General features: G+C 43.2%; 1 pseudogene; it reads left to right on the plus strand.

Moving 5' to 3' along the window:
- The first annotated feature begins 1,564 nt into the window (after window positions 1-1,564).
- On the plus strand, window positions 1,565-25,028 carry LOC119235041 (carboxylesterase 5A-like; annotated as a pseudogene).
- The last annotated feature ends 839 nt before the right edge of the window (window positions 25,029-25,867 follow it).

The following is a 25,867-nucleotide window of genomic DNA, read 5'->3' on the forward strand; positions in this document are numbered from 1 at the left end:
GGAAATGTAATTACTGGACACATCAATAAGCTTTTTAAAAGTCATAAGGACAGATTCACCTGATCTTCTTTTCCTGTTGCCTCCTTATTGGCGATGACTTCCCCTTTGATTTTTATTTTGTTTTGTCTCTCCTGAAGCATTTGATGACCTGTAAACTCAGAAAAAACACTGTTACAAAAGACTGATTCATTATTGTTTGAGAAATCCCCCTTTTAAAGAGTATATTGCATCCTCCAGTTTTCCTGTTTGCAATGAAGATCCTTATAGAAGAGAGTGAAAAAGAAGTGAGTGCAAAAAGTATATCCCACCAGTGAGTTTTTAGTCACACTAAAACACACTACAATGGGACAGTGGCTTTATTTTATCACATCAGCAGCATCTATGAGCACTGACTACCTGCCCAACACAACATGCTATTTCATTTAACTCCCTCAATAACCCAGTGGGTAAAGATTTTTGGACCCATTCTACAGACATAAAGGATGAAGCATGGGGAAGGCATAGTGTCCTGCTCCTTGTCACACTTGTAGTAAGTGACAGAACCTGCTGCCAAAGCCAAAGCTTTTGTCAGCTCCTACTTTCCCTCAGTGGTTTTCTTTTCTTTCTTTATTTCTTTTTTTTTTAACTTTCCCTCTACTCTTTTTTTCTTTTCTCTTTTTTTTTTTATTTATATAAACACTGGGTACAGTCAGAAGCGTGGAAGGGTGAGAGAATTCACCAGAGCCAGAGCGGGGAGCAGAGCAGGCAGAAGGACCAAAGTACGCTGCTGAGGGGAGCAGCAGGTGGCAGGAGAAGTCTGCGCGCCATGTGGGACCCTCCTCCAGTGGCCCCTCCTCCAGTGGCCGCGGAGAAGCTGGGGATCGAACCGGCACTGCAGAGGCTGCGGGCAGCTTCGCAACTCAGCGCTCAACCACTGCGCCACCGGGGAGGCCCCTCCCTCAGTGGTTTTCTTCTCTTTTCCTACCACTTCCCAATATAAGACCCTAATTAACCAATTGTTCTAATCAATATATTAAAATATCTACATCTACACATCTCTTCCTTTTTTTCCTCTTCTCACCTCCCTTTCTCTCTGTAGGTAGGGGGAAAAAAGCCTTAGATTAAAACATCCTAAGCAACTTCAGTTCTCATACATGGCTGCCAGTGACTTCCATCTTCCTGTGAGTCACAAGTCTCATGATATTCTGTTAACACTTCTTGAACGCTTGAAATGTGCCGATATTGCCCATGAGCTTTAGATGCAGAATCTTTTTAAACCTCATGATAACCTCGTAAGTGAGATATTTTCATTCTTCACGTCTTACAGATGGGAAAAACTAGCTCCAGAGGGGTTAAGTAATCTGCCCAGGGTCACACAGCCAGTCAGTGGCAGAGCTGGGAATCAAACACAGGTATTCAGGTTACAGAACCTACATGCTTAACCTGGACCATCTTCAAAACACAAAACTTCTGATGCTGTTTAGACAGGAACGTGATTTATATTTCTCTAAAGAAAGAATTTCTTGTTTAGGGAGGGGGTTGGGTGCCCCAAGGGCCGACTGGAGCATTTTCTCCTCCCTTTTAGGTCATGGTGTGGTTTCCCGGGGGCGCCTTCGAGACTGGCTCAGCCTCCATCTTCGACGGGTCTGCCCTGGCTGCCTTCGAGGACGTTCTGGTTGTGACTATCCAGTATCGGCTGGGAATATTTGGCTTCTTTAAGTAAGTGATTGACCCCCTGATCTCCCGGGAGCAGCTGTGTAGTAGCCATAGGAGATTCAGTGTCCAGTCACCACAGGAGAAAGGAGCCTTCGTGCCATTGAACCAACTTGGCCCAAGTTACTTAGTTATCACAGGTGAACTCCCCAATCTTAGTAACTTTTCAGATGAAAATCTCTTTCTCATTCAAGTAAAGTCCAATGGAGTGTTCCTGATTGACAGATATCCTTCCACATAGTCAATCAGGGACCCGGGCTCCTTCCCCCTTGTGGCTCTGCTCTTCTCCAGGGCTCCAGGCCCTCTGCATTGGAATGAGAGCATGGAGTCATGCCAGGGAGGTCTTCCGGGGTCAGCCTGGAGGTGGCACTCATCACTTCTCTTCACATCCTGTGGCAGAACGCAAAGGCCACACCAACTCCAAGGGGAATGGAGACATGTAGCCCAGTTGTATTGTGGGAGCAGTCAGGAGTGTAGCGTGGGCCCCATCTCGAGGCTCCCCGAATGCTCCCTGAGAAAAATGATTCATTGTGCTGACTTCCTTCTGTCCAATAACATCTCACATGCTTTGGGCGCTCACTGTGAGCCAGGTAGGGTGCAGGCACTCACCATGCATTATTCCAGCTCACCCTCAGAATAGTCTTCCTGGAAGCACACTGTTGCTAGTCCCACTTTACAGTTGAAACATGGAGGTACAGAGAGGGGAAGCAGCTTCTCAGAGCTCACAGAATAGAGCCGAGGCTCTTGACATTTCTGGTATCCTACCAAGAATATGGTGGAAGGCATGAATGAGTCAAGAGGGCAGGCTGCTGTTTGTCACAGCGGGGAATTTAGCAGTGATGCTAATATGGATCTGACCTTGAGAAACTCTTAGTGTCATGGGGAAGCTAATGCAGCAGCACCAGTACTCATGCCACCGGGCAGGGCAGGTTTAATGCCCTGAGATTGCGAGGCAGTGGGACTGCGAGACTGAGAGAGCTGCAAGAAATCAGGGAGGCTTCGTGGGAGAGGTGGCATTCCAGCTGCACCCGAAAGACAAGGTTGGGTTGGGAGAGATCATACTTTGCAAAGACTGCTGCCAGAGCAAAAGCTGGGAACTTGCAAGGAAATGTAGCAACATGCGGTCCTGGAGCACTGGGAGATGGCTCCGGGGCTTCAGTGAAGACAAGGAGGACTGAGAGAGGTACCGTGACCAGAGCAATTACACCTGTAGCGATTGTGTACAGTGGTAGACTGCAACAGATCCCTTTGGCAGAAAGGTTTCCAAAAATTGTTTCCAATATCTGAGCAGGCAAATGAGGACACAGTAGGACATGGATTTAGAAAAGTGAGGGCAGGTCTGATTGGCAGAGACTTTGAAAGCCAGGCTGTGCTCTGGAGAGTAGAGTGAAGGCGGGGCTAAGAGTGTCCAGGCTGCAGATGGGGAGTTTGACTGGGAGGCTACTGTGCAGTCTTAATGCAGACCATAGGAGTGAATCAGGGTGGTGATTGACTGACTAGTGATCGTTGATGTGGACATAGGGCTTATTGTGTGCCTGGCACCATCAGCCTTCACAACCACCACTCAAATTAGGCACCAGGATTAGCCCATTCTAGACAAGAGAACATTGTGGTAAAGCAGGTTCATTGACTTGCTCAAGGCCACCCGGGATCATAAGTGTCCAGATCATGAAACTTCTGTGCACAGGGAGGCCTTGCTCCCTGGTGCAGCCCAACTGCCAAGAACAGGGCTCTTCTGGATCCATTGATTCAGGGGAACCTATGAATATCCTGCAATTTCTCCTGCCAGGCTGTGATTTTTCCTCCTGGCTGCTTAGCATTCATCAACTTTTCAGAGAAATCCAAATCTCAGCAGAGGGTGAGAACCCAGCCTGGTTTTCTAGCTCCCCCAAACTTCCAATTTACCTCTCTTCCCTATAGGATGCTGGTGATGCCCTGACACCCTCCCACAGCCTCACCCCCAATGTCAGTGGCTCACTGGGCATTCTCACCCTGCCTTTCATCCCCAGCACAGGGGACCAGCATGCTCCAGGGAACTGGGCCTTCCTGGACCAGGTAGCTGCCCTTACCTGGGTCCAGAAGAACATCAACCTCTTTGGAGGGGACCCACTCTCCGTGACCATCTTTGGCGAGTCAGCGGGAGCCATTAGTGTTTCTGGCCTTGTGAGTGCTCCTCTTTGGGGCCTGAACTAATCTCAGTGGGGCAGGTTAAAAAATACACATGATGAATCCCTGACATCAAATTGGTGCTTTCGAGTTGAACAAACACTCTTAGATCTGTGATCTCCAGAGAGACTCACATTGTGAGTTAGGGGCTCAGTCTCATTTCATGGACTAGAGCTGTCCTGGGAAGTTTAACTGAATCGCCCAAGGTCACATTGTAATAACAGGAGAAAAAAATCATTTATATTTATAAAATTGGAGCCCTGGTATCCAATACCAGAACTGGTAATTACTTGTCTAATAGAAAAACTAAGCTAAAAGCATAAAATAACAAATGATTCATGTAATCATTTTGGTTTTACTTAAAACATAAAATGTACATTCCTTCACCAGTGGTTTGATTTAGGGCCTTGTCATTTCAGTTTGTCGCTGGCTGGAGGGCCAACATGCATTTGCATGCAGAAACCTCCTAAAGAATTCATTGCCCTCAAATTGCAGTTTTAGTTTCTTTCCAGTGAGCATGAACTTCAAGATGCCTAAAAGTAGGCTGTGAAGTGCTCATGGAGTGTTTTATTTCCCTCTGCACACTTTACTCTTACTTGTTCACATCTAATTTGACAGCAGTATTTTTTCACTACTTGCCTTTATCAAGGCTTTGTTTCCCCCAAACATTTTTTTTTTCACATGCACACTCCATTCATTCCCATGGTATTTCACCCATTATATAATTACTGTAGTAAGTGTAGCTGAAAAAACAAGTTCGGAAGCAAACACACTTAACTCTTGGCAGGAAATGGATGATAATAGAAATGTACAGAGGTCCTGGAAAATGGCTATAGAGGACACCAGTTAACATATAATCACAGAAATGAGCTACACGAGATGGGTTAAGAGAACTTCTGCTGTGTAGCCCTTGACAAAGTATTTTTTTATATCTTCAAATTAATGCAATAAAGGGATTATAGTAACTCACTTTATATATGTGATGATAGCCACCATTTCATGAGCTCTTATTATTCAAACGAACACTGTACAAAACCTTCTATATTTAAGCTTCTCCTGCTCCTCACAAGTCCAGGAGATAGGTTCAGTTTCAGTATATATGTTCAGTAATAGGTTCTATTTCAGCGTATTGCTCCCCTAAAGGGGATGCTTAGAAGTAATAAGCATCTTGCTTGTGCTTCCCCAGCTAAGAAATGACAGAGCTGGTGCTCATGAACTTCAAGTTTATAAGGAATCAGGACTTGGAGAGGTTCAATAACTTGCCCAAACCCCTTGACAGCTCTAACCCCCAAACCAGATTTTTTTGCCCCCCTCCGAGCTTAGAGCTTCCTAGAAAAGTTTTTTCCAAAAAGGAATGGGCGGTGTGTGTGATGGGGAGCCAGCCCCATAAATAACTTCGCATCTCCTGTGTTCTCTCTCCAGCTTCTGTCCCCACTGACCACTGGCTTATTCCACAAAGCCATCATGGAGAGTGGAGTGGCCATCATCCCTTACCTGAAGGCTGCTGATGATGCTAGGAGTAAGGATGTAGGTTCACTGTTACCCTTTCCAGTTTGTTCTCAGGAAAGAATTTGATCATCTGTGCATAGACCACGTGCTTCCCTGTACTTGCTAACCATGGTCAAAGAATCTGATGCTGGCCCAGAGAGGCTACCATGGAAGACCTGGTTCAGTAGGAAGTGGGTGCAGCTACATAATGCAATATTGCTGGTGTACATGGCTGTGAGTGCATGTGTGCATATGCATACGTGTGAAAGTGTATGCGTGTGAGTGTTATGAATATCATGTGACTGCATATGCATATGTGTGAATGTGAGTATCTGGGTTTGTGTGTATGTGGGTGTGTGCAAATGTGTGTGTTTTTGTGTGTTTATGCATGTGTGTTTACTTGTGGGTGTGTGCATACATGTGTGTACCGTGATCATTTTTCCACCTTAACTATATCCTTTGCTTATGATATATAACTTAGTCCCCTGTTTATATAAAATTCATCTCCTATACTTACTCTGCTTTACCTCCTAGACTACTATGTTAAGAAAGATTCTGAGGCTATTTGCAGCTCAGTGGGAATAACACTATGACTGATTAATGTTGTCTGGCACAAGATCATGTGGGGAGATAGGACATATACCCAGATATTTGTCATCTGTCGTCTTGTCTTAGCACTCTGCCAGATAGTGAGGACCTGGATCCTGAGGTCTCTATCTTTCATGTCCCAGCATAATGCCTTGGTTATATTAGGCAACCGTAAATGTTTACTTAATGTTTGAGTTAAGGAATATGCTGTTGCAGTTGATGAATATTAAATAAACATTAGACTGTGGAGCCCGGGTATTGTACATTTTAGTGGTGTATTTTCTTAAATATCCTCTAGAAAATACAAACCCCGCACTAAGAACAGAAACAGAAGCAGAGTTATAAGATTGTAAAAATAACCTCAATACACAGGGATTATTGATTTTGGTAACATGATATATCAACTTCTGGTTTGTGCTCATATTTGTTCATTCACCACATGCATATTGAGTTCCCAATGTTTTCTCAGTTCTGCTATGACCTCTGAATTTATAAGTAGAAAACTAGCTCAAGACAACAATAATATATCATGCCAAGTATTTTTAACCTGCAGTCCGTGTGTTCGGAAGGTGCTCCTTGAACTCCTTGTATGCAGATTCTCTGTGTGTCCATTTTCCCAGGGAGAAGGTCTATAGCTTTCATGGACTGCTTAGAGCATCTATGACGCCCAGAAGACTAAGGGCCACCACTTTGAAGGGACAGGATCTGCACATGTGCAAAGTTCAATGTCGGGGTGAGCAGGCATTTTGCAAAGGGCTGGGTAGAGAAGGTGAGGATCCTTGGGCAAGAAGAGTTAAAAGGAGGAAAACTGCAGTGGTTTGAAAGTACCTTTTTTTCAAAACAAATGTCTTTTTCTTTTTTTAAAAGATTGATTTATTTATGCACACAAGAACTGGGGTGTAGGCCAGAGGTGCAGAAGGAGGTGGTGAGAGGATTCACTGGAGACAAAGTGGGGAGCAGAACAGGCAAATCTACTGAAATACATTGCTGAAGGGAGCAGCAGGGAGACAGGAGAGGTCTGCTGCACTATGTGGGTAGCTCCCTGGCCAGGAATCAAACTTGTGCTGCAGAGGCTGCAGATAACTTCACAGTGCTGTGCTCAACCCCTTGTCATTCTGAGAGAAGTAGGAGGTGGGCCAGAATTAGTAGAATTGGCATAGAGATGGAAAAAAAGACTTCTAGGGCTTTCCAGGCTGGGGGTGAAAGAGAGGTTTCAGAGAACTGACAGGCCAAGACTGACTAGAGGCATGCCTCAACTGATAGTTAAGAAGCTTGCAAAGCTATTCCTTACTCTTGGGCCTCCTAACTCCATATAGCAGCCCAGAGTTGAGTTTCTCATCTCCTTGGGGGACTGGTGCCAGACTGGCCTTTCTGGAACCCAGAACCTTGACTCTGTCCCAGCCCACAGACTGCCACAGCACCTCCCCCAGCTCTGACAATTAGCAAAGATGACAAAGAGGTTCAGGTGAGCGAGTATGGAGAACACCAGTCCGTCTGTCCTTGATGGGTACATCCCATTCTAGGCACAAGGTGGTGAGGGGGCAGCAGGCAGAGCAGCCTGTGGCTGGATTAAGTACTCTTTCCAAATTTCACTTTTTTGGAGGTTTTCAGTACCCAGCTGTGACCTGGTCCTTTTCTGGAAATAGTTGCAGATGATTGCAGATGCCTGTGGTTGCAAGGCCTCAGACTCCCCTGCCTTGCTGCAGTGCCTGAGGGCAAAATCGTCTGAGGAGCTGCTCAACATCAGCCAGGTAAAGAGCAGGGGAGGGCTTGGGGCAGGCTGGCCCTTTGAAGGGAGCTGAAGGCAAATCCTACTTCTCTCTTATTTCCTTAGGCTTGAGACTTGGAAAGCTAGGGATTAGTGATTCATAGTAATGCCTGACATTACTATTAAAAAATAATGTCTGCCCATGTAGAAGGCAGAATCCTTATAGGTAATTTAAGGAACTTGATGGGCCAGGGGTGCTGCTTAGCCTGAAGAGCCACTAAAATTCAAAGGTTGTCTGTAGGTCACTGAAGGCATCTCATGGACAGAGATGGGGACCATCCTTGCTCCACACGCTACCAGAAGCTAACATCAAGGTCAAGAGCTCAAAGTTCTGTTAGGAAACCACTTTGAATTTGTATAACCAAGGCCTTCCTAAAAACCCAGTTGTCTGAAAAACAACAGGCTCCATTAGAAGAAAGTGAGACACTCACTCTGGACGTATTCAAGCAGGGTCTACATGACCACTGGCAAATTTCAATCACAGGATGAATCATTGAACTGGATGAGCTTTTATGTCCTTTCCAATCTTGGAGCTTCTGATTGTCCTCGAATCATCAAGGTCATTATCTGTCAGATTTCCATGTTTGTTAGTTATTTGGCATGAGCTGTGCTCACATCCAAAAAATGGGTAACAGTCCTTGATCTGATGTCGCAAGACAGCTGTTTTGTGTCTTCCCTTCTGACCCACTCTCAACATCTTGAAAAACCAGGATGAGAGCCAGGTGTTGCTTCCTCAGACCTAAGAAATATCCAGCTAGATCCAAGGCACATGGACGTCTCAGGACGAGCTTCCCACATCCCCACTAGCCATCCCTCTGCTCCCCACTCTGCCTGTTGCATTTAGTCAGTGATTCCCACACTTGAGCATTCATGAGAATCTCCTGGCAGGCTTGTTAAAACAAGATGGTTGGGCTGCACCCCTGGAGTTCTGGATTCAGGCGGTCTGGGATGGAACCTGAGAATTTGCATTTCTGGTAAGTTTCCTGATGATGATGCTGCCGCCACAAGTCCTGGAGGCCCACTTTGAGAACCACTATGCAAGTCTACTATTTTTCTTAGGTAACTACTGTTCTTACCCAGTTAGAAGATGAGGAAACCAAGGCTCAAAAAAGTTGAGTACCTTTGCTCCAGGGGGCTGGCCCAGGGGCACTCTGCACTGGGATGGCTTATTTTCTTTTCTTACTGCACTTTGACCACTTGCCTCAGCCTGGCTAGGGGTTGGGGACAGTGGAATTTGTAAAGAGAAACAGCTGTCAATTTTTCCCTTCTTATTTCAGAAAACCAAGTCGTTCACTCGAGTGGTTGATGGATTTTTCTTTCCTGAGGAGCCTCTAGATCTAATGACTCAGAAACAATTCCATCCAGTTCCTTCTATCATCGGAGTCAGTAACCATGAGTGTGGCTTTCTGCTGCCCATGGTGAGGATTCTGGTGGTGCTTCTGGTCTCTCCCAATGAGTGAGGTGGTTGTTTGCTTCCACAGATGGGTTCCCCTTAGGTGACACCAAATACTGTGAGGGCTGAGGCCCCTCAGCTAAGTGATCATCTTTTCTCTCTGAGGTGGGTGACAGAGGATGGGAACTGCCATAGCAAGTGGACCCCCATCTCCTTGTAGACGCTTGTGGAAAAATGAGTCCGTAAAATGTTAGAGGATTGGGCCAGAGCTTTGGTCAGAACATCACAAGTGCTTGTTTCAAATAAGCACGATTATAGTTTCAAAGGTGAAATTCATCTAGGTTTGGAAAAGTTCAGCCTTTACCTTTTCTTGTGCACCCTTGGTTGAGGCCTCTGACTCCTGAGAATGTTCTCTAAGATTGTGCAAGTTTGAAATTATGGATTTATGTCATTCATTCAATGAGGATGAACTGAGTACCTACTATGTGCTCTGCGCTCTGGCAAAAACTGAGCTTATGGCGGTGGCCGGGTGACACGGTTCCTGCTTTCTGCTGGTTTACATTCTCAGAGAGAGAGCCAAGTTGAAAAGATGATTCCAGAGAGTGACAAGTGTCAGGAAGAATGTAAACCCAGGAGAATGAGTTGCTTTAGGGAAGAGAAAGCAATCGCTAAAGACTTACCTGAGGAGGGGCCATTGAGCTGAGGCCTGAATGCTAACAGGGAGCCCCACTTTCTTGACCCTCCACGTTCAAAAACAAATTTTCTCAGTGGCCCTCAGCAGAGCGGAGTGCTTAAATTCGCAATGCCATCAAAGCTCATTCAAATTGACAAGCCTCCTTTCAAGCTGGAGAAAGGAGGGTAAGGAACACAGAGGTCTGTCCAGTTCAGGGTTCCTCGGTGGCCTTCTAGAACCAAAACCCCGCATTCATGAGGCTGTAAAGGCACATCTGCCATTATTAATTTGACTGACAGCAATGTTTAGGAGTTAAGTGGGGGTGGGAATTTTTTCCTCCTATTGTAAGAAGGCAATTGAGAACCCCTGTCCAGACCACTGCCACTATCACAGACTGGCCTAAGTAAGCCATTTTAGTGCACTCCGCCTGGGAGGAGGGCAGCCCTTTGAGTAGAATGGTAGGAAATCCTACCACTGTTACTAATTTTGGGTCTGTGCAAGGAAGAAGAAGGTTGGTGCTGCTGATGGCAGCCAACACCCCACAGCACTGTGGCCAGTCCTGTATGCCTTCTACCTGCCGAGTGTTCCCATCTGTGCTGTGACTGGCAAGCAGGCAGTATTAGTCCAGTTTTGAGGCTCAGGGAAACAAAAGTGACTTTTCTAAGTCTCCCAGCTAGTGTGGAAATAGTTGTAGTGTTTATGCACTTAGAATCTGGCTTTAAGTGTGGAGTTCTTGATTTACCTGCTGTGTGACCCTAAGTGAGTTGCCTAACCTCTCTGAACCTCTATCCCTTCATCTGTGAAATAGGGCTGATCTTACTACCTGCCTCACATGTACACACTCAATAACTTGCAAATAGTAAACAATCAGTAAATGTTAGATAATTGGAATTATTCAGGAGACAGAAAGGGAATTGGAGCCTGGTCTGCATAGCTCAAAAGCTTGATTCAGTGCTGATCTTCTGGTCATTACACTCATGGCTGGCTGTGAAGGAAGGAGCAAGACGGGAAGGAAGTCTATGCCCCCAGCATCTCCCAAGAGTGTGGCCTAGTTTGGTCACACTCCCAAACATACACAGACAATTCTTAGTAGTTAGACAAACTATAAATAAGTTGAATGACTGGGGGCTCCCTCAGACTCCAAGCGACAATTATGTTTAAATATCTACAAATTTATTATTTAAAAAAAAATTTCTGCAAGCCAAATGTAGCTATTAGAAACAGTCAGCATAATAAAACCACATCCTGCCCAGGTTAAAAATAAATAAATTAAATAAATAAATAAATAAATAAATATCTACCCTAGTGATTCATTACCCCAAGATTTCAGACAAAAAATGAACTAGGGACATTCACTTGACAAATGAGTAGTATTTCTACTCCCTCCTGTTTTTAAGCTGCAATGTTGGCCTGGGAAGATCACTTAACAAATAATTACTCGTAGTTCTTACTATGTACCAAGCAGCACTGGTTCTTAACCACCAGCCTCGCAGCCTTACTGGCTGTCTGCCAAGTGCTGGCTTCTCAGAGGCCCTGATTGCAAAGGTCTTTAGAAAGAGAACATCAAACCACTAATTTTGAGATTTGTCTGGTCTCTCTTTGAATTTGGTGTCAAAGTCAAGTTGTGGCCTATATTACTTTGCTAGTGTGGTTCTAACAAAATACCCCAGTATGGGTCACTTCAACAACAGATACTTATTTCCTCAAATTCTGGAGGCCAGAGGCCGGGTTCAACGGCAGCAGGGCTGGTTTCTTCTAAGACCTCCCTCCTCAGCTTTCAGGTGGCTGCCTTCCTGCTGTTTCCTCGCTTGGTCTCCCTCTGTGCTTGCACATACCCGTGTTTCCTTGTGTCCAGACTTCCTTTTTAAAAGGACACCAGTCAGACTTCATTTTAATTTAATCACCTCTTAAAACTATCTCTACATGGGCCTCCCTGGTGGCGCAGCGGGTTGAGTGTGTGCTGTGAAGCTGTCCACAGCCTCTGCAGTGCGAGTTCGATTCCCGGATAGCCAGGGAGATTCCCACATGGCACGGCAGACCTCTCCTGCCTCGCCTGCTACTCCCCTCAGCAGTGTCTTCTGTCCTTCTGCCTGTTCTGCTCCCTGATCTGTCTCTGGTGAATCCCTCCTGTGCCTCTGGCCTGTACCCCAGCTCTTGTATAAAAATAAATAAATCTTTTTAAAAAAGAACAAATACTTTCTTTACATAAGGTTACATTCTGAGATATAAGGGCGGTGGTGAGAACTTCAGCAGAGGAATTTGGGCAGATACAACTCCCCCTGTTGTGTAGCCTCCCCTCAGGGCAACCATTGGGTCCCCAAGATGGCAGGTATGACAGGAAGTCATATTGCTCAAACCACCCTCTGAGGCTGTCCGACCAACCTGTCAGGGGACAGGAGGGGCTCCTGCCCATCCCAGCCACCCTGAGGAAAGACAGGTGCCGGTTTCCCTTCTGACAACCTGAGGTGCTGACAGAGCCCTGGTTTCTCTTCACAGAAGGAATTCCCTGAGATCCTCAGAGGCTCCAACAAATCTCTGGCCATGCACTTGTTACACACACTAATGGTAAGTGGGGCTGGACAGCAGGACCCCCACAGAGACCTGTTCACTTAACAAGCCATGCTGGGTGGTGCTCTGGGTAGGGGCTGGGGCCATGCACTCCTTGCTCTCCTTCCAGCCCTCTCTTCTTCCTCCACCCTCCATCCTCCCCCACCCTCCTTCCTTCCTACAGTCTTTACACAGTAGAGTTCTGCAGTCCCTTAGCCAACCTCTCAACATACAAAGAGCTCTGGAAGTCCAAAGACTTTTTGTAATCACATGGAGGCCAAACCTGACCCAGCTGACATGTAGCCAGTCTCCACCATTCCCACACAGGCATTGTTTTTACTTATTCTATTATTCATAGGTTTCTTTGTGGACATGTTAATGTGGATGTTGGGGTGCTGTCTGGGTCCCCAACCCCCTGAGCATGATACATAATTGGAGCATGTGTTCTGAATTATCTATCTATGATCTGAAAAGTTCTGAATTCTGAACACAACTGGGACGAGGTGCCTGTAGTCAACACAGGCCAAATGAGGCCTGTGCTGGGTTCCAGCCGTGCTGGGAGCATTTTTTCATTAGCTCCCTGAACAGATGGAGCCTAGGCACGGGGATGTAGAGATGGATTCCTTTCCTCCTTTCTCTCTCGTCATGCACATTTATTCAGGTATATTCCATGCAGGTTTGTCTCAGTCATTTATTCATTCAACAAATGTTCATTGAAAGTCCTCATGCTTCGGTCCTTCCCAAGGTCCCGAGGAACTGGTGGACTGTCAAGGTGGATGGACACGGCCATCCATGTCTGTGGACTAGAGTAATGACTGTCTGACGCCCTGTGGGGCTCACAGTGGGAGCAGCCAGTTCAAGTTAGGTTTCCCTGGCTGGCAAAGGAGCAGGGTGAGGGGAGCTGTAGGAACGGAGAAGACAAATCTGGACCAGAGGCTTCAAAGAGATCAGCGGGAGGACTTGGCTGCAGCAAGGGAGGGTGGACATAGCTGTTACAATACAGAAAGAAAATGAAGCTGACCTCAGGGGCAGGGACGTTGTTTGATTTTCATTTTAGAAAGAGCCCTGTGGTTGCAAAGTGGGGCAGACTGAATGCAGGGGATCCCTCAAGCCTGAAGGCTTACAGGGGGTATTTGGTAGTCGTGGCTGCCTGTTGATAAGAGTTGCTGAAAAGGTTTGAAAATATTTAAAATACAAATCGGACAGTGGAATCTCTCAGGCTAGATTGGAAATGGGCTCATGGGAGGTCTTGCCTTAGAGAAAGGGAGCATTTGAGCAGGTGTACATGTCCAGAGGGAAGGTGTCAAACCAGATCACCAGACTAGGAAGCAGCCTGTGTAGGAAGGTGCCGGGGGACTGGAAGGGCATGCGGTCTCTCCTGGGGTACAGGAGCACACCAGGTGCTGCCTTTCAAACGGTATAACTGTTCCTCTGATGACATCATTTTATTGTAACATTGATGAGAAAAAATATGTTCCAGCTAGGGCCACTATTTTCATGGCGTTTGCATGTCCTGTGTGGGCTCTCTCCAGGGGGTCTGATTCCCTCCCACTTCCCAAAGATGTACACGCTAGGTTCCCTGGCGTGACTCAGTTGTCCAGTCAGAGTGAGTGTGGTGTGGGTGTGACTGTTCTGCGACACAAGGGCATCCTGTTCAGGACTCCCACTTTATGCCTTGAGCTGCCAGGGCGGGCTCTAACCACCCAAGATGCTGAACTGGAACAAGTGTCTTGGGAAATGAATGAATGAATACAAATTATTACTTAAGATTAGAAGAGTTTGCAGTCTTTATTTAGAAGTTTGGGGATGTTTTTGTGACCAGAGTAAGAAGTTAACTCCTGTCATACCAATTGGCCTCTGGTTAAATTTGTTTTCTTGATGCTGTTTGTAGCTTGTAACTTCAAAGAACTGCTGGGTAAAGGAAGACTCACTGTGTTGTCTGTTGGTGTTGACCTGGGTCTCCTGTGACCACGACTCTTTACAGAACATCCCCACCCAGTATATGTACCTTGTGGCTCAAGAATACTTCCACAACAAGCAGTATCCACTTGAAATATGAAATTCTTTTCTGGACTTGCTCGGAGACGTGTTCTTTGTGGTCCCTGCACTGATCACAGCTCGAAATCACAGAGGTGAGTCTGAGTAGCCTACTGCTGGCCCAGGGCCACAGCCCCGCTGGAGGAGCCTGTTGCTGGCTGACCAGCCTGTTCTGCCCTTCCGTTCCCTCACTGACAGGGGCTCCCACTGGTGTCTGGGATATCACCTGCATGCTGACTTTGCATCTGCCTGTCTTCCAGAGTTTAGGAATGCTGATGAGTTCTTGCTGTTTCTGTTCCTTCCCTTCTTCAGAATCATGTAGAAAATTCCTACTTCCTCATAACTTTCTGGGACTATTCCCCAGATTCCCTTTGGAAGTATCTTCCCAGATATCTTTTTTTTTTAAGATTTATTTATTTATTTATTCATTTATTCATTTATTTATTTATGTAAGCACTGGGTACAATTAGAAACATGGGAGGGTGAGAGGCTTCACCAGAGCCAGAGCAGGGAACAGAACAGGCAGACCGACGAAATACACTGCTGAGGGAGCAGGAGGGAGCAGCGGGCGGCAGGAGAGGTCTGCACGCCATGTGGGAACCTCACTGGTGGCCGGGGATCAAACCAGCACTGCAGAGGCTGCGGACAGCTTCGCAGCCCAGCACTCAACTGGGGAGGCCCCCCAGATATCTTGATTATAATTAGTGCGCTCAGAAAGAGATTACTTATGGGACACAAGCTCCCCTCCCTCCTCCCTCCTTCCTTCCTGCCTGCCTTCCTTCCCCCTGCCTCTCCCCTTCTCCTCCCCCTCCTGTCCTCCACCACCTCCTTCCTTTCCTCCTCTCTTCTCCCCTCCCCTCCCTCCCCTCCCTCTCCTCTCCTCTCCTCTCTCTCTCTCCTCTTCCCTCCTTTCCCTTTCCAATCTCCCCATCTCCCTTTCCTTTGATTTCCAGAAATGTCATTAAGGTTCTGCTTTGTACTTGGCACCATTCTAGGTCCTGGAGATAGACCACTGAGCAAAATAATGAAACTCACATTCTAGCTGGGAAGACTGATAACATACAAGTATAATATATTTGTTAGCTTGTTAAATGGTAATAAGTGCATTAGAGTAAAATCGAGCATAAATATTGCTAAACAAGCAAACAATAGCAGCCACAAGAAGGAATAATAAATAATGGGGAGGAAGTAAAATTCAGAATTGCCACATGGCAATATTCAACATCTCTGGTTTTCAACAAACTTTGCTAAGAAACAAGAAAGTAGAACCCAACAAGCAGCAAAAAAAAAAAAAAAAAAGAAAGAAAGAAATAGTCCCTCAGGAAATCCAGACATTGGTCTTACTTTAAATATGTTTAAAGAAACCATGTACAAAAAAAATAAACTAAAGGAAACCATAGAGAATAACAGTGAAGAGAATGTATAAAATTATAAAAATAGGGGCCTCCCTGGTGGTGCAATGGGTTAAGCATAGCACTATGAATCTATCCACAGCCACTGTAGCACAGGTTCAGTCCTGGCTGGCCAGGGAGCTGACCCACATGGCACAGCAGACCTCTCCTGTCACGCCTGCTGCTCCCCTCAGCAGTGTATTTCAGTAGATCTGCCTGTTCTGCTCCCTGCTCTGTCTTTGGTGAATCCTCTCACCCTCTGCATCTGTGGTCTGTACCCCAGCTCTTGTATGCATAAATAAATAAATAGATAAATCTTTTTAAAAACTATAAAAAAATAACAAAATAGAAAATCTGGAGTTGAAAAGTACAGTAACTGAAAGGACAAGTTTATTAGAGGGGATCACTGGCAGATTTGAGCTTGGAAAAGGAAGAACTAGAGAATCTGAAGATAAATCCATTGATGGTTATCCAAACCAAGGACCAAAAAGAAAAAGGAATGAAGGAAAATTAACAGAGGCTAAGAAGTTCATGGGACACCAGCAAGTACCCCAAGTAGTTCCAGAAAGAGGGGAGAGAAAAGGCAAACATTCTTTTGAAGAAATAATGATAAAAATATTCCAAATTATGACAAAGGATAAATTTTCATATCCAGTATCTCTATGAATATCAATTAGAAGAAACTCAGAGATCCATCAGAAACAAATTATATCTAAATAACCAAAATCAGAGAAAAGGGAAAATTCATAAAAGCAGTAAGAAAGAAGGTATAATCATGTAAAAAAAAAATCTAATAAAATCAACAGCTGATGTCTCATCAGAAGCTATGGCAGCTAGAAGTCAGCAGGATGACATATTCAAAGTGTTGAAAGAAAAAGCTTGTCAGTCAAGAGTTATATATCTGTCAAAACTATACTTCAGATATGAAAGGGAAATTAAGACATTCCCAGACAAATGCAAAGAGTTTGCTATTTGTAAGCCTAACAAGTAATTCTAAAGTCCTTCAGTCTGGAATTGAGAGGACATTACATATTACCACAAATCCACAAGCAGAAGAAATATATATCAGCAAAGGTAACCATCCTTATTTATCATATGAAAGTCAATATTAATGTATTTTTGGTTTCTAATTTTTTTCCCTGTATGATTTAAAAGACAACTGCTTAACTCCATACAGCCGATAAGGAACTGATCACAGATATACAAAAAACTCACACAACTCAACAAAAACAAAGTAAAAAATCCAGTCAAGAAATGGGCAGAAAAGAATCTCCCTGGTGGCGCAAGGGGTTAAGCACCACACTGCGAGGCAATCCACAGCCTCTGCAGCACAAGTTTGATCCCTGGGCGTCCAGGGAGAAACCCACATGGCACAGCAGACCTCTCCTGACTCACCCACTGCTCCCCTCAGCAGTGTATTTCGGTGGATCTGCCTGTTCTGCTCCCCACTCTGTCTCTGGTGAATCCTCTCACCCCCCACACCTCTGACCTGTACCCCAGCTCTTGTATGCATAAATAAATAAATCTTTTTAAAAAAGAAAGAAAGAAATGGGCAGAAGAACTTAAAAGAAACTTCTCCAAAGAGGAAATGCATATGGCCAACAGGCATATGAAAAAATGTTCAACATCCCTTATAATCAGGGAAATGCAAATCAAAACTTCAATGAGATACCACCTTACACCAGTAAGAAAGGCACATATCAAAAAATCTAGCAACAACAAATGTTGGCAAAAATGTGGTGAATTCTTTGCATATCTTTGTGATCAGTCCCTTATCAGTTGTATGGAGTGCAAAGATTTTTTCCCTATCAGTGGGGTGTCTCGTTGTTTTGGTTAATGTCTCTTTTCCTGTACAGAAGCTTTTCAGTTTGAGGTAATCCCCAGTGTTTATCTTTTCCTCGACATTCTTTGCTTTGGGTGATGAGTCTTTAAATATGTTTTTGAGATGTAATGCCTTGTAGTGTTTTACCTATATTTTCTTCTGTATATTTTATGGTTTCAGGTCTTATGTACAGTTCTTTTATCCATCTTGAGTTGATTTTTGTGCACAGTGAGAGGTAGTAGTCTAGTTTCATTTTTTTTTTTTTTGCATGTGGAGGTCCAGTTTTCCCAGCACCATTTATTGAACAAACTGTCTGTGTTCCATTGCATATTCTTTGTTCCTTTGTCAAAGATCAGTTGTCCAGATAAGTGTGGCTTTATGTCTGGGCTCTCTATTCGGTTTCATTGGTCTGTGTGTCTGTTTTTGTTCCAATACCAAACTTTTAATTATTATGGCTTTGTATTATAGCTTGAAGCTTGGAAGTGTGATACTGCCTCTCTCCTTTGTTTTCATCAGTAGGGCTTTGGCTATTCATGTTTTTTGTGGTTCTATATGAATTTCATTAGTATTTGTTCTATTTCTTTGAAGTATGTCATTGAGATTTTATTGGAATAGCATTGAATCTGTATACTGCTTTTGGTAGGATGGCCATTTTAATAATGTTAATTCTTCCAATCCATGAGCAGGGGCAAACATAAAAAATAAGATACAAAACCCTGATTAATGGAGAACAGATAAATACTGTGGCTAATTCTACTCTATAATAGATCATCTCTTCATCGCTCCTGCTTCCTTGTAGAGCAGGCCTATACTGAGAATGTCCTTCAGAGTGTGAAATTGCCCTGTGGTGTTGTGCAGCAAGTCAAGATTATTTTATGGATGTAGTCATCTATCCTGACTGTTTACTTGCTCTGATAGACTTTGCTCTATTGAGAAAAATCATCACCATTATTTTGCATGAGACAGTATTTAGCCAAGTGCCTTTAAAATGTACTTGTCACTTGCCTTTTGATTTTAAGCAAAAGTCTAAATGTGAAAGTTTAAGTGAAACTGAGGTGGTAGAAATTTAAAGAAACAACAATTTTGGTTATCACATACACTTTGCATATAACTTTGCTGTTATGAGAAGGCCAGTTATACTGATAGAGCCCTTGCATGGAAGAAACCCACAAGTCACTCTTCTAAATTATTCTTTTGTTTCTGTTTCTAAAATTCCAAACACTTGCCTCATTGATTTAAGTATCCCCTGAAATGTGTAACTGCAAAAACATTTTGAAAATTAAAATGCTTATATTCTTTTAGCCATCCATTACTACTGAGGTGTTAAAATAATTTATTCCATTATATTAATGATTTTTGATGCATCAAAAGATAATTTGCCATGTAATTTTATTAAACCTGAAACTGTAGCATATTTTCTTGATAATACCATTAATATATCAAGAGTAAATAAAATGTTCAGTGGTAGGCACATTAAAAAAAAGATTATGGTGGAAAAGGAATTCTCCTACACTGCTGGTGGGGGTGCACACTGGTCCAACCACTATGGAAAGCTGTATGGAGGTTCCTCAGACTACTAAAAATGGAGCTACCGTATGACCCAGCAATTCCACTCCTAGGAATCTACCCAAAGGACACAAAAACACTGATTCAAAAGGGTACCTGTACCCCTATGTTTATTGCAGCACTATTTATAATAGGTAAAACCTGGAAACAACCCAAATGCCCAAAAATAGATGACTGGATCAAGAAGATGTGGCATATATACATAATCGAATACTCTTCAGCAATCAAAAAAATATAAACTAATGCCACTCGCAGCAACATGGATGGAGCTAGAAGAAATTATGCTCAGTGAAATAAGTCAGAAGGAATAAGAAAAATATCAGATGGTTTCACTTTTAGGAGGAATATAGGGGAACCAAATAAGCCATCAGGGGAAAAAATAATAACAATACAAAACAAAACAAAAACAAACAAACAGACAATTATAAACCAGGGACATCTTGCAGGGGAGGGAGAGGGATCAAAGGAGGGAGGGAGGAGCAAAGGGGGCTGTGGTGATGGTGCAAGGGTGAATTGGTGGTGGAAATTCTATGGGGACTACACCAGAGTAAAGAAATCAAACATCATTTAAAAATGAACAATGATGTAAAATATATACAAATTTAAAAAAAAAGTAATAAAAAGACAACTGCTTAAAGCAATAATCATGAATCTAAGTTATTAATACAAAATATATAAAGATGCAATTTGTGATAATAAAGGGGACAGAGCTACATGGGGGGAGTTTTTGTGTACTATAGAAACTAAGTTGGTATTAATTTAAACTAGATTATTATAATTTAGATGTGAATTATCATCCCAGCAACCACTTAGCAAACAAAAAAACCAAAATAACCTATGAAATACATGGTTAAAAAACAAAAGGAGAATCAAAATGGTACACTAGAAAACATTTTCTAACACAAAGGAAGGCAGTGATGGAGGGACTGATGAACAAAAAGAGATGACATACAGAAAACAAATAGCAAAAAGAAATAGTATTTTATCAGTAATTACAAGTAAATGAACTAAACTCCCAAAAGGCAGGATGAATGATTTTAAAAACAGAATCCAACTATCTGCTATCTACAACAGACTGACTTTAGAACCAAAGATATAAATATGTTGGAAGAGAAATAATGGAAAAAGATACTCCATTTAAACAATAACCAAGAGAATTGGTGTGGCTATATTGCTATCAGACAAATAGACTTTAAGATAAAAGTGAATCCATCAGAAGTTATACCAATTATAAGCCCTTCTGCCCCTTACAAAGCCATCCAAAATATATGAAGCAGAAGCTGAAAGAATTGAGTTAGTTAATGGTGAAAGATTAAATGATTTCCCTCTATAATCAGAAACAAGATAAAGTTATCTTCCCTCACCACATCTATTCTAGCCAGGGCACTTAGATAAGAAAAAGAAAGAAAAAGGATTCCAAATTGGAAAGAAAGAAGTGAAACTTCCTATGCTCACAGATGACTTGATCTTATATGTAGAAAACTAAAGATTCCACAAAAGAACTATGAAAGCTAATAAATAAATTCAGCAAATGTTCAAGATTCAAGATCGATACACAAAAATCAATTGCATTTCTACACACTAACAACGAACTGTTCAAAAATTAAATTAAGGAAGCAACTCCATTTTGAAGAGCATCAAAAAGAATAAAACACTTGGGAATAAATATAACCAAAGAGGTACAGTATTGTACACTGAAAACTATAAAATACTGTTGATAAAAATTTTTTAAATTAATGGGGATACATCCTGTGATCATGGAGATTTACTATTGTTAAAATGGCAATGCTACAATTCCTATCAAAATACCAATTTCCTTTTTTGTAAAAGTGGGCAAACTGATACTAAAATTCATACAGAATTTCAAGGAATGTAGAATAACCAAAATAATCTTGAAAAAGAATAAATTTGGAGGACTTATGCTTCCTGACTTCAGAAATCCCTCAATACAAAGAGAGCTGAAGGGTGCACAGTGTCTTGGAAGCAGGGAGTAACTTCGTTCTGTTTGTCTTGGGCGAGTTGAACCAGGGTCAAAGTGTGGAAGTCACCAGGCCAAAGATCTTGGCTCAGTATGAAAGGTTTTTTGAAAAGTAGAAGTGTTGCCCTCTCAGGCTGCCTCAAGAGGTAGTGTGCGTGTGCAAAGGGGGGAAGAGGGAAGTTAGTTTGGTTCTAGTTGCCTCCTGTCTCTAGGCTGTCCCTCCTATGGCTCTGTGAATCCAGAACTAGAAGTGGGGGGGTTGTGGAGAGGGGCTAAAGGAATGGTGAGGACAGCCTGTGCTTCACCCTACACACCTGCCTGCCTGCCACAGTCTCTTCCCTACTTTTCTGCAGATGTCGGTGCACCTGTCTACTTCTATGAGTTTCAGCACCGACCCGAGTGTTTCCAGGACTCAAGGCCGGCTTTCGTCAAAGCTGATCACACTGATGAAATCAGATTTGTCCTTGGAGGTGCCTTCCTGAAGGGTGACATTGTCATGTTTGGTAAGGAACTAGCCTTGGGCTCCTGCTCTTGCAAGTACTCAAGTTTGGGGTGAGCTGGGAGAAGACACAGGGATTTGTTAGCACGAAGCCCCTCAGCCACACCAGTACTATGGCTGGTGAGCTGGCATTTACTCTAAGCTCTAGAGACACAACCTTGCCCTGGAAAATGCACCATTCATATTTTCAGAAACCAAGATGAAAAAGGGTAGCCAACACTTATTTGATGAGTGTTTGTTTTTTTTTTAATTTTATATATTTTTATATCATTTTTCATTTTTGCACAATGTATGCATTTTCATCTTGGTTATAGTCCCCATAAAATTCCCTCCACCCTTGTTTTGATCCTACTCCCTTCTCCCCACGGTAGTGTGTCTCTGGTTTATAGTTGCCGTTGATTTTGATTTTTACTTTATTATAATTAGTCTTTTTCCTGATCCCTTATTTGGGTCTTCTAAATTCTTTGTCTTTGTACTGAAGTCTGTTGGGTGGACACTTGGGGGCACTCAGGCAATCTCATTTGTTTGCAAATTAGAACCTCTTTCTTTTCTCTGATTGCTCTTCTCTCTACCTTTCTGGAGCTTCCATAAGGCTACATCCTCCTCCCTCCCCCAGGGCTTTGAAAGGCAACAACCAGATTTTTCACATCTAATGTAAATAACTGTGAACTCTTACTGTAATGTTCACTCATTTATTCTTGAATTTATGGCATGTTCACTGCCTAAATGATAAACCAATCTGATGAGGTTATCAATAGAAAAAGCAATAGCAACAGCACACAGGAGCTATCACTGGAATGTTTGCACAATACAGGCTCTTAACTAGTTGATGTTGGCCTCAATGATGAGGATGGAATCACTCATATAGGTGTGCTTTGCACTGTGTTTAGTCATTTTTTTCATTTATTTTCTCGTCTAATAATACAGATAATAACAGAACTGTCTCCTAGGTTTTCATAAGGATTAAATGAAGCAATTTCCATAAACCACATGGAAGGTGCTCACTAAATGTTACTGTTATTATTGCTCAGCATCCCATAGTGAAACTTGACTATGTTATGGGCACATGGATTCCCCAAAAGAGAAAAAATAAATGAACATCAGTATCAAAAGGTTAAATCTGAGAGCTAAAGCACTCCTGAAACCAATGAGAAAAGAACAACCCAGTCAAAAACTGGGTAACACATAGAAATAGACAGTGTTGGGAAAGGAAACACAGCTGACTTTTAAATATGAAAATCCATTCAGCTTCATTCATGACATGAGGATGGCAAACTAACCTTGATCGAGGAATCCATTTTCATCGATCAAGGTTGAGGACAACATATTTTACATAATGTTGTTGAGCAGGTGTGAGGGAATGGACCACCTCATATATTAATAAAAAACTCAGCATTTATCATGCCTATAGCCTTTATCCTGGTGATTCAACTACTGGGATTTTTCAGAGTGCAATTATGCATCCACATGTGCAAAAATACATGTGCACATTAAAGCTTTGCTTTTACCAGCAGAATTCTGGACACAAAGTAAAGCTCAATAAAGTACTAAATATATAAATTACATATTTATACATAATTAGCTATAAACATTTATTGTATATTTATAAGTCATAATAAAAAGAAGTTTTATAGGTGCCACTATGGATCTATCTTCCAGATAGAATTCTAGTAAAAAGAGAAAGTAGGTTTCCATTGTAGTACCAAGTGTGTAAAAAGGTGTCCGCTTAAACCCTTGTACTTGTCTTGGCTGTCTTCAGAGGGCGCCCAAGAAGCTTTTAGCAGTGGGGCTTGGTAACAAGGAGGACATGGAAGGGAGACTAATTTTCATTAGACATGCTTTCTGCATTTTGGATTTTGTACTTTGAGCAAGTATTGCTTTTTCAAATAAAGAGATATATTAAGGGCCTCCCCTTAGTATATTAAGGAGTTAAGTCTCAGCACTACCACTGTGATGCAACTGCCTGAGTTGGATCCCCCGCCAAGGAGCTACCAACATAGCGCAGCAGACCTCTCCTGTCTCCCTCGCTGCTCCCCTCAGCAGTGTGTGTTTCAGTAGATCTGCCTGTTCTGCTCCCCACTCTGTCTCTGGTGAATCCTCTCTTCCCCATACCTCTGGCCTGTATCCCAGTTCTTCTATGAAAAAAATAAATACAATCTTTAAAAAAGAAAAAGAAATATATTAAGTAGTTTGGCATGTGTGAGAGAGAGAGAAGAGGGAATGAGATTAGCTCGGTCCCTCTGGAATTTGCAGCCTACTGAGAGGGACTGTCCAGCACTGGGTGGACGGGAATGACATGTGCTTAGTCTCCTCCTTTTGGGAGTCATGATTCCTTGGACAAGTTGAAATTGCTCTGAGCATGCTACTTGTAATAATATAGATAAATCTTGTAAACACATTGTTGCTCAGTTTAAATAAGGAATAAAGACAGGCAACACTAATCTATGCTGTTGGAGGTAGAACAGATGACCAATGTGGGAGTGGGCGGGGAGTGGCGTGAGAGAGGTTTATGGGATTCTTGATACCGATGTTCCGTTTCTTGGTTACACTGGTGTGTTCAATTTGTGGAAAATCAGCTATGGCCTTCTGATACATTGTATGTAATGTATGTTACTCTTCAATAAAAATTTCAGAAATGAAATGAGATTTCTATATATAAAAAAAGAAATTGCTCTGAGCAGTATCTGAGCCTCGGCACCAAAATGTGTACAATAACTTAGCTGGCTGGCTAGGATCCAAGAGGAGGGGAGGTGTAAAAGTGAGTCCTCAAACGGGAGGCCCCTTGAACTTCTGGTGAATCGTTGTGAAACAGCTTTTGTGATTATCTCCTTCAGAAGGAGCCACTGAGGAGGAGAAATTGCTGAGCAGGACCATGATGAGCTACTGGGCTAACTTTGCTCGGACAGGGTAAATAAACCTCCCAGCCTCCCCCACACTGGGTGTTTGAAGATGAAAATCTCATCTGTACCTATTCTCACTTGCAGGGACCCTAACGGGATAGGCCTGCCTCTGTGGCCCAGCTACAACTAAAGAGAACAGTACTTGCAGCTGAACTTGAACCTGAGCGTGGGAGAGCGACTCAAAGAGCCCAAGGTTCAGTTCTGGACAGAAGCCCTCCCCCTGATAATGTCCACTTCTGGAAGGGTCCTCAGCTCTCTTCCATCCTTAATTTTCCCTTCTCTGCTCCTGCCTTTCTCTTTCTCTTTTGTTCCATGAGAAGTTGTCTTTGTGGATTTGGGTTCTCCTCCTCCCGCAATTTCCCCTGTAATCATTAGCTTCACTCTGTGTTTCGCTGCTTTCTGTGGGGATCTTCACGGAGTCAGCATCTTTTGTTGATGTTTTATAGACTTGGAGATGATCCCCAGGGAATTCTTTTCAACATCAAAAAATGCAATTTGTCTTGGAAGCCTACCTTATTTCATAGGGAGGGCTGGCCTATTAATTGCCATAATAACCATCTCCTTACTCTTATGAAATAAAATCAGAATGTAAAATGTGTACAGGGGACAGCCTTTGCCTCAGTGCTGAAAATTCTCCCTTCACCCCTAGAATCCCAGAGCTAGTAGAGTTTGTATTAGAGAAGCAATCTACGTGTGTTGCCTCAAATATGAACCCGCCAACTGCAGCCCAGGTGGGTTTCAGCCACAAGTCAAGCATCCATGTCCTAAGCATCACTGGCTTGGACTGGGTTTCTTCTCTGACTCTGGGGATACATGGAAGAAGAGGGCATGCTGGAGAGCCCCCTTCTCAGCCACGGAAGCCAGATGTCATGCACTGTCAGGAACCCAGAAGTCAGACCCCAGCAGCAAGGTCAGGTCAAGGACAGCAAGTATTAGTTCATGACTGATGGGGATCCGGGACCCTCAAATGTTTACACTCTAAAGGGCCCAGCCATCCATGCACACAAAGGCAAAGCATACTCTTAGCAGGAAAGATGTTTAATGGAATTACTGTGCAGAGAGAGAAAGAAGAGGAGAAGATAATAGTTTTTAGTGAAACAGCCAAAATTACCCATCCTCTCATTAGCAAATGCCCAGCCAAATGGGTTTGGCTGGAAGCCAGAGCCACTAAGACCTGAAAGCCTGCCACAAGTCTAAAGCACCTTCTGGCAGGAAAACCTGGGAAAAGGGTTCTTAAGCAGGTCCAAAAAGCTGGGACAAAAGGAGAAAAATCAAAGTACAAATCAAGATAACAGCTGCCTTGTCAGTCTCCCCATGGGTTTCTCCCCCTGTGTCCTTTTCAAGGTCTCCTTGTCTCTT

This window comes from Talpa occidentalis, unplaced genomic scaffold (assembly GCF_014898055.3).
Source record: "Talpa occidentalis isolate TD23 unplaced genomic scaffold, MPIMG_talOcc4v2.1 talOcc4.831, whole genome shotgun sequence".
In the NCBI taxonomy this organism is placed as follows: Eukaryota; Metazoa; Chordata; class Mammalia; order Eulipotyphla; family Talpidae; genus Talpa; species Talpa occidentalis.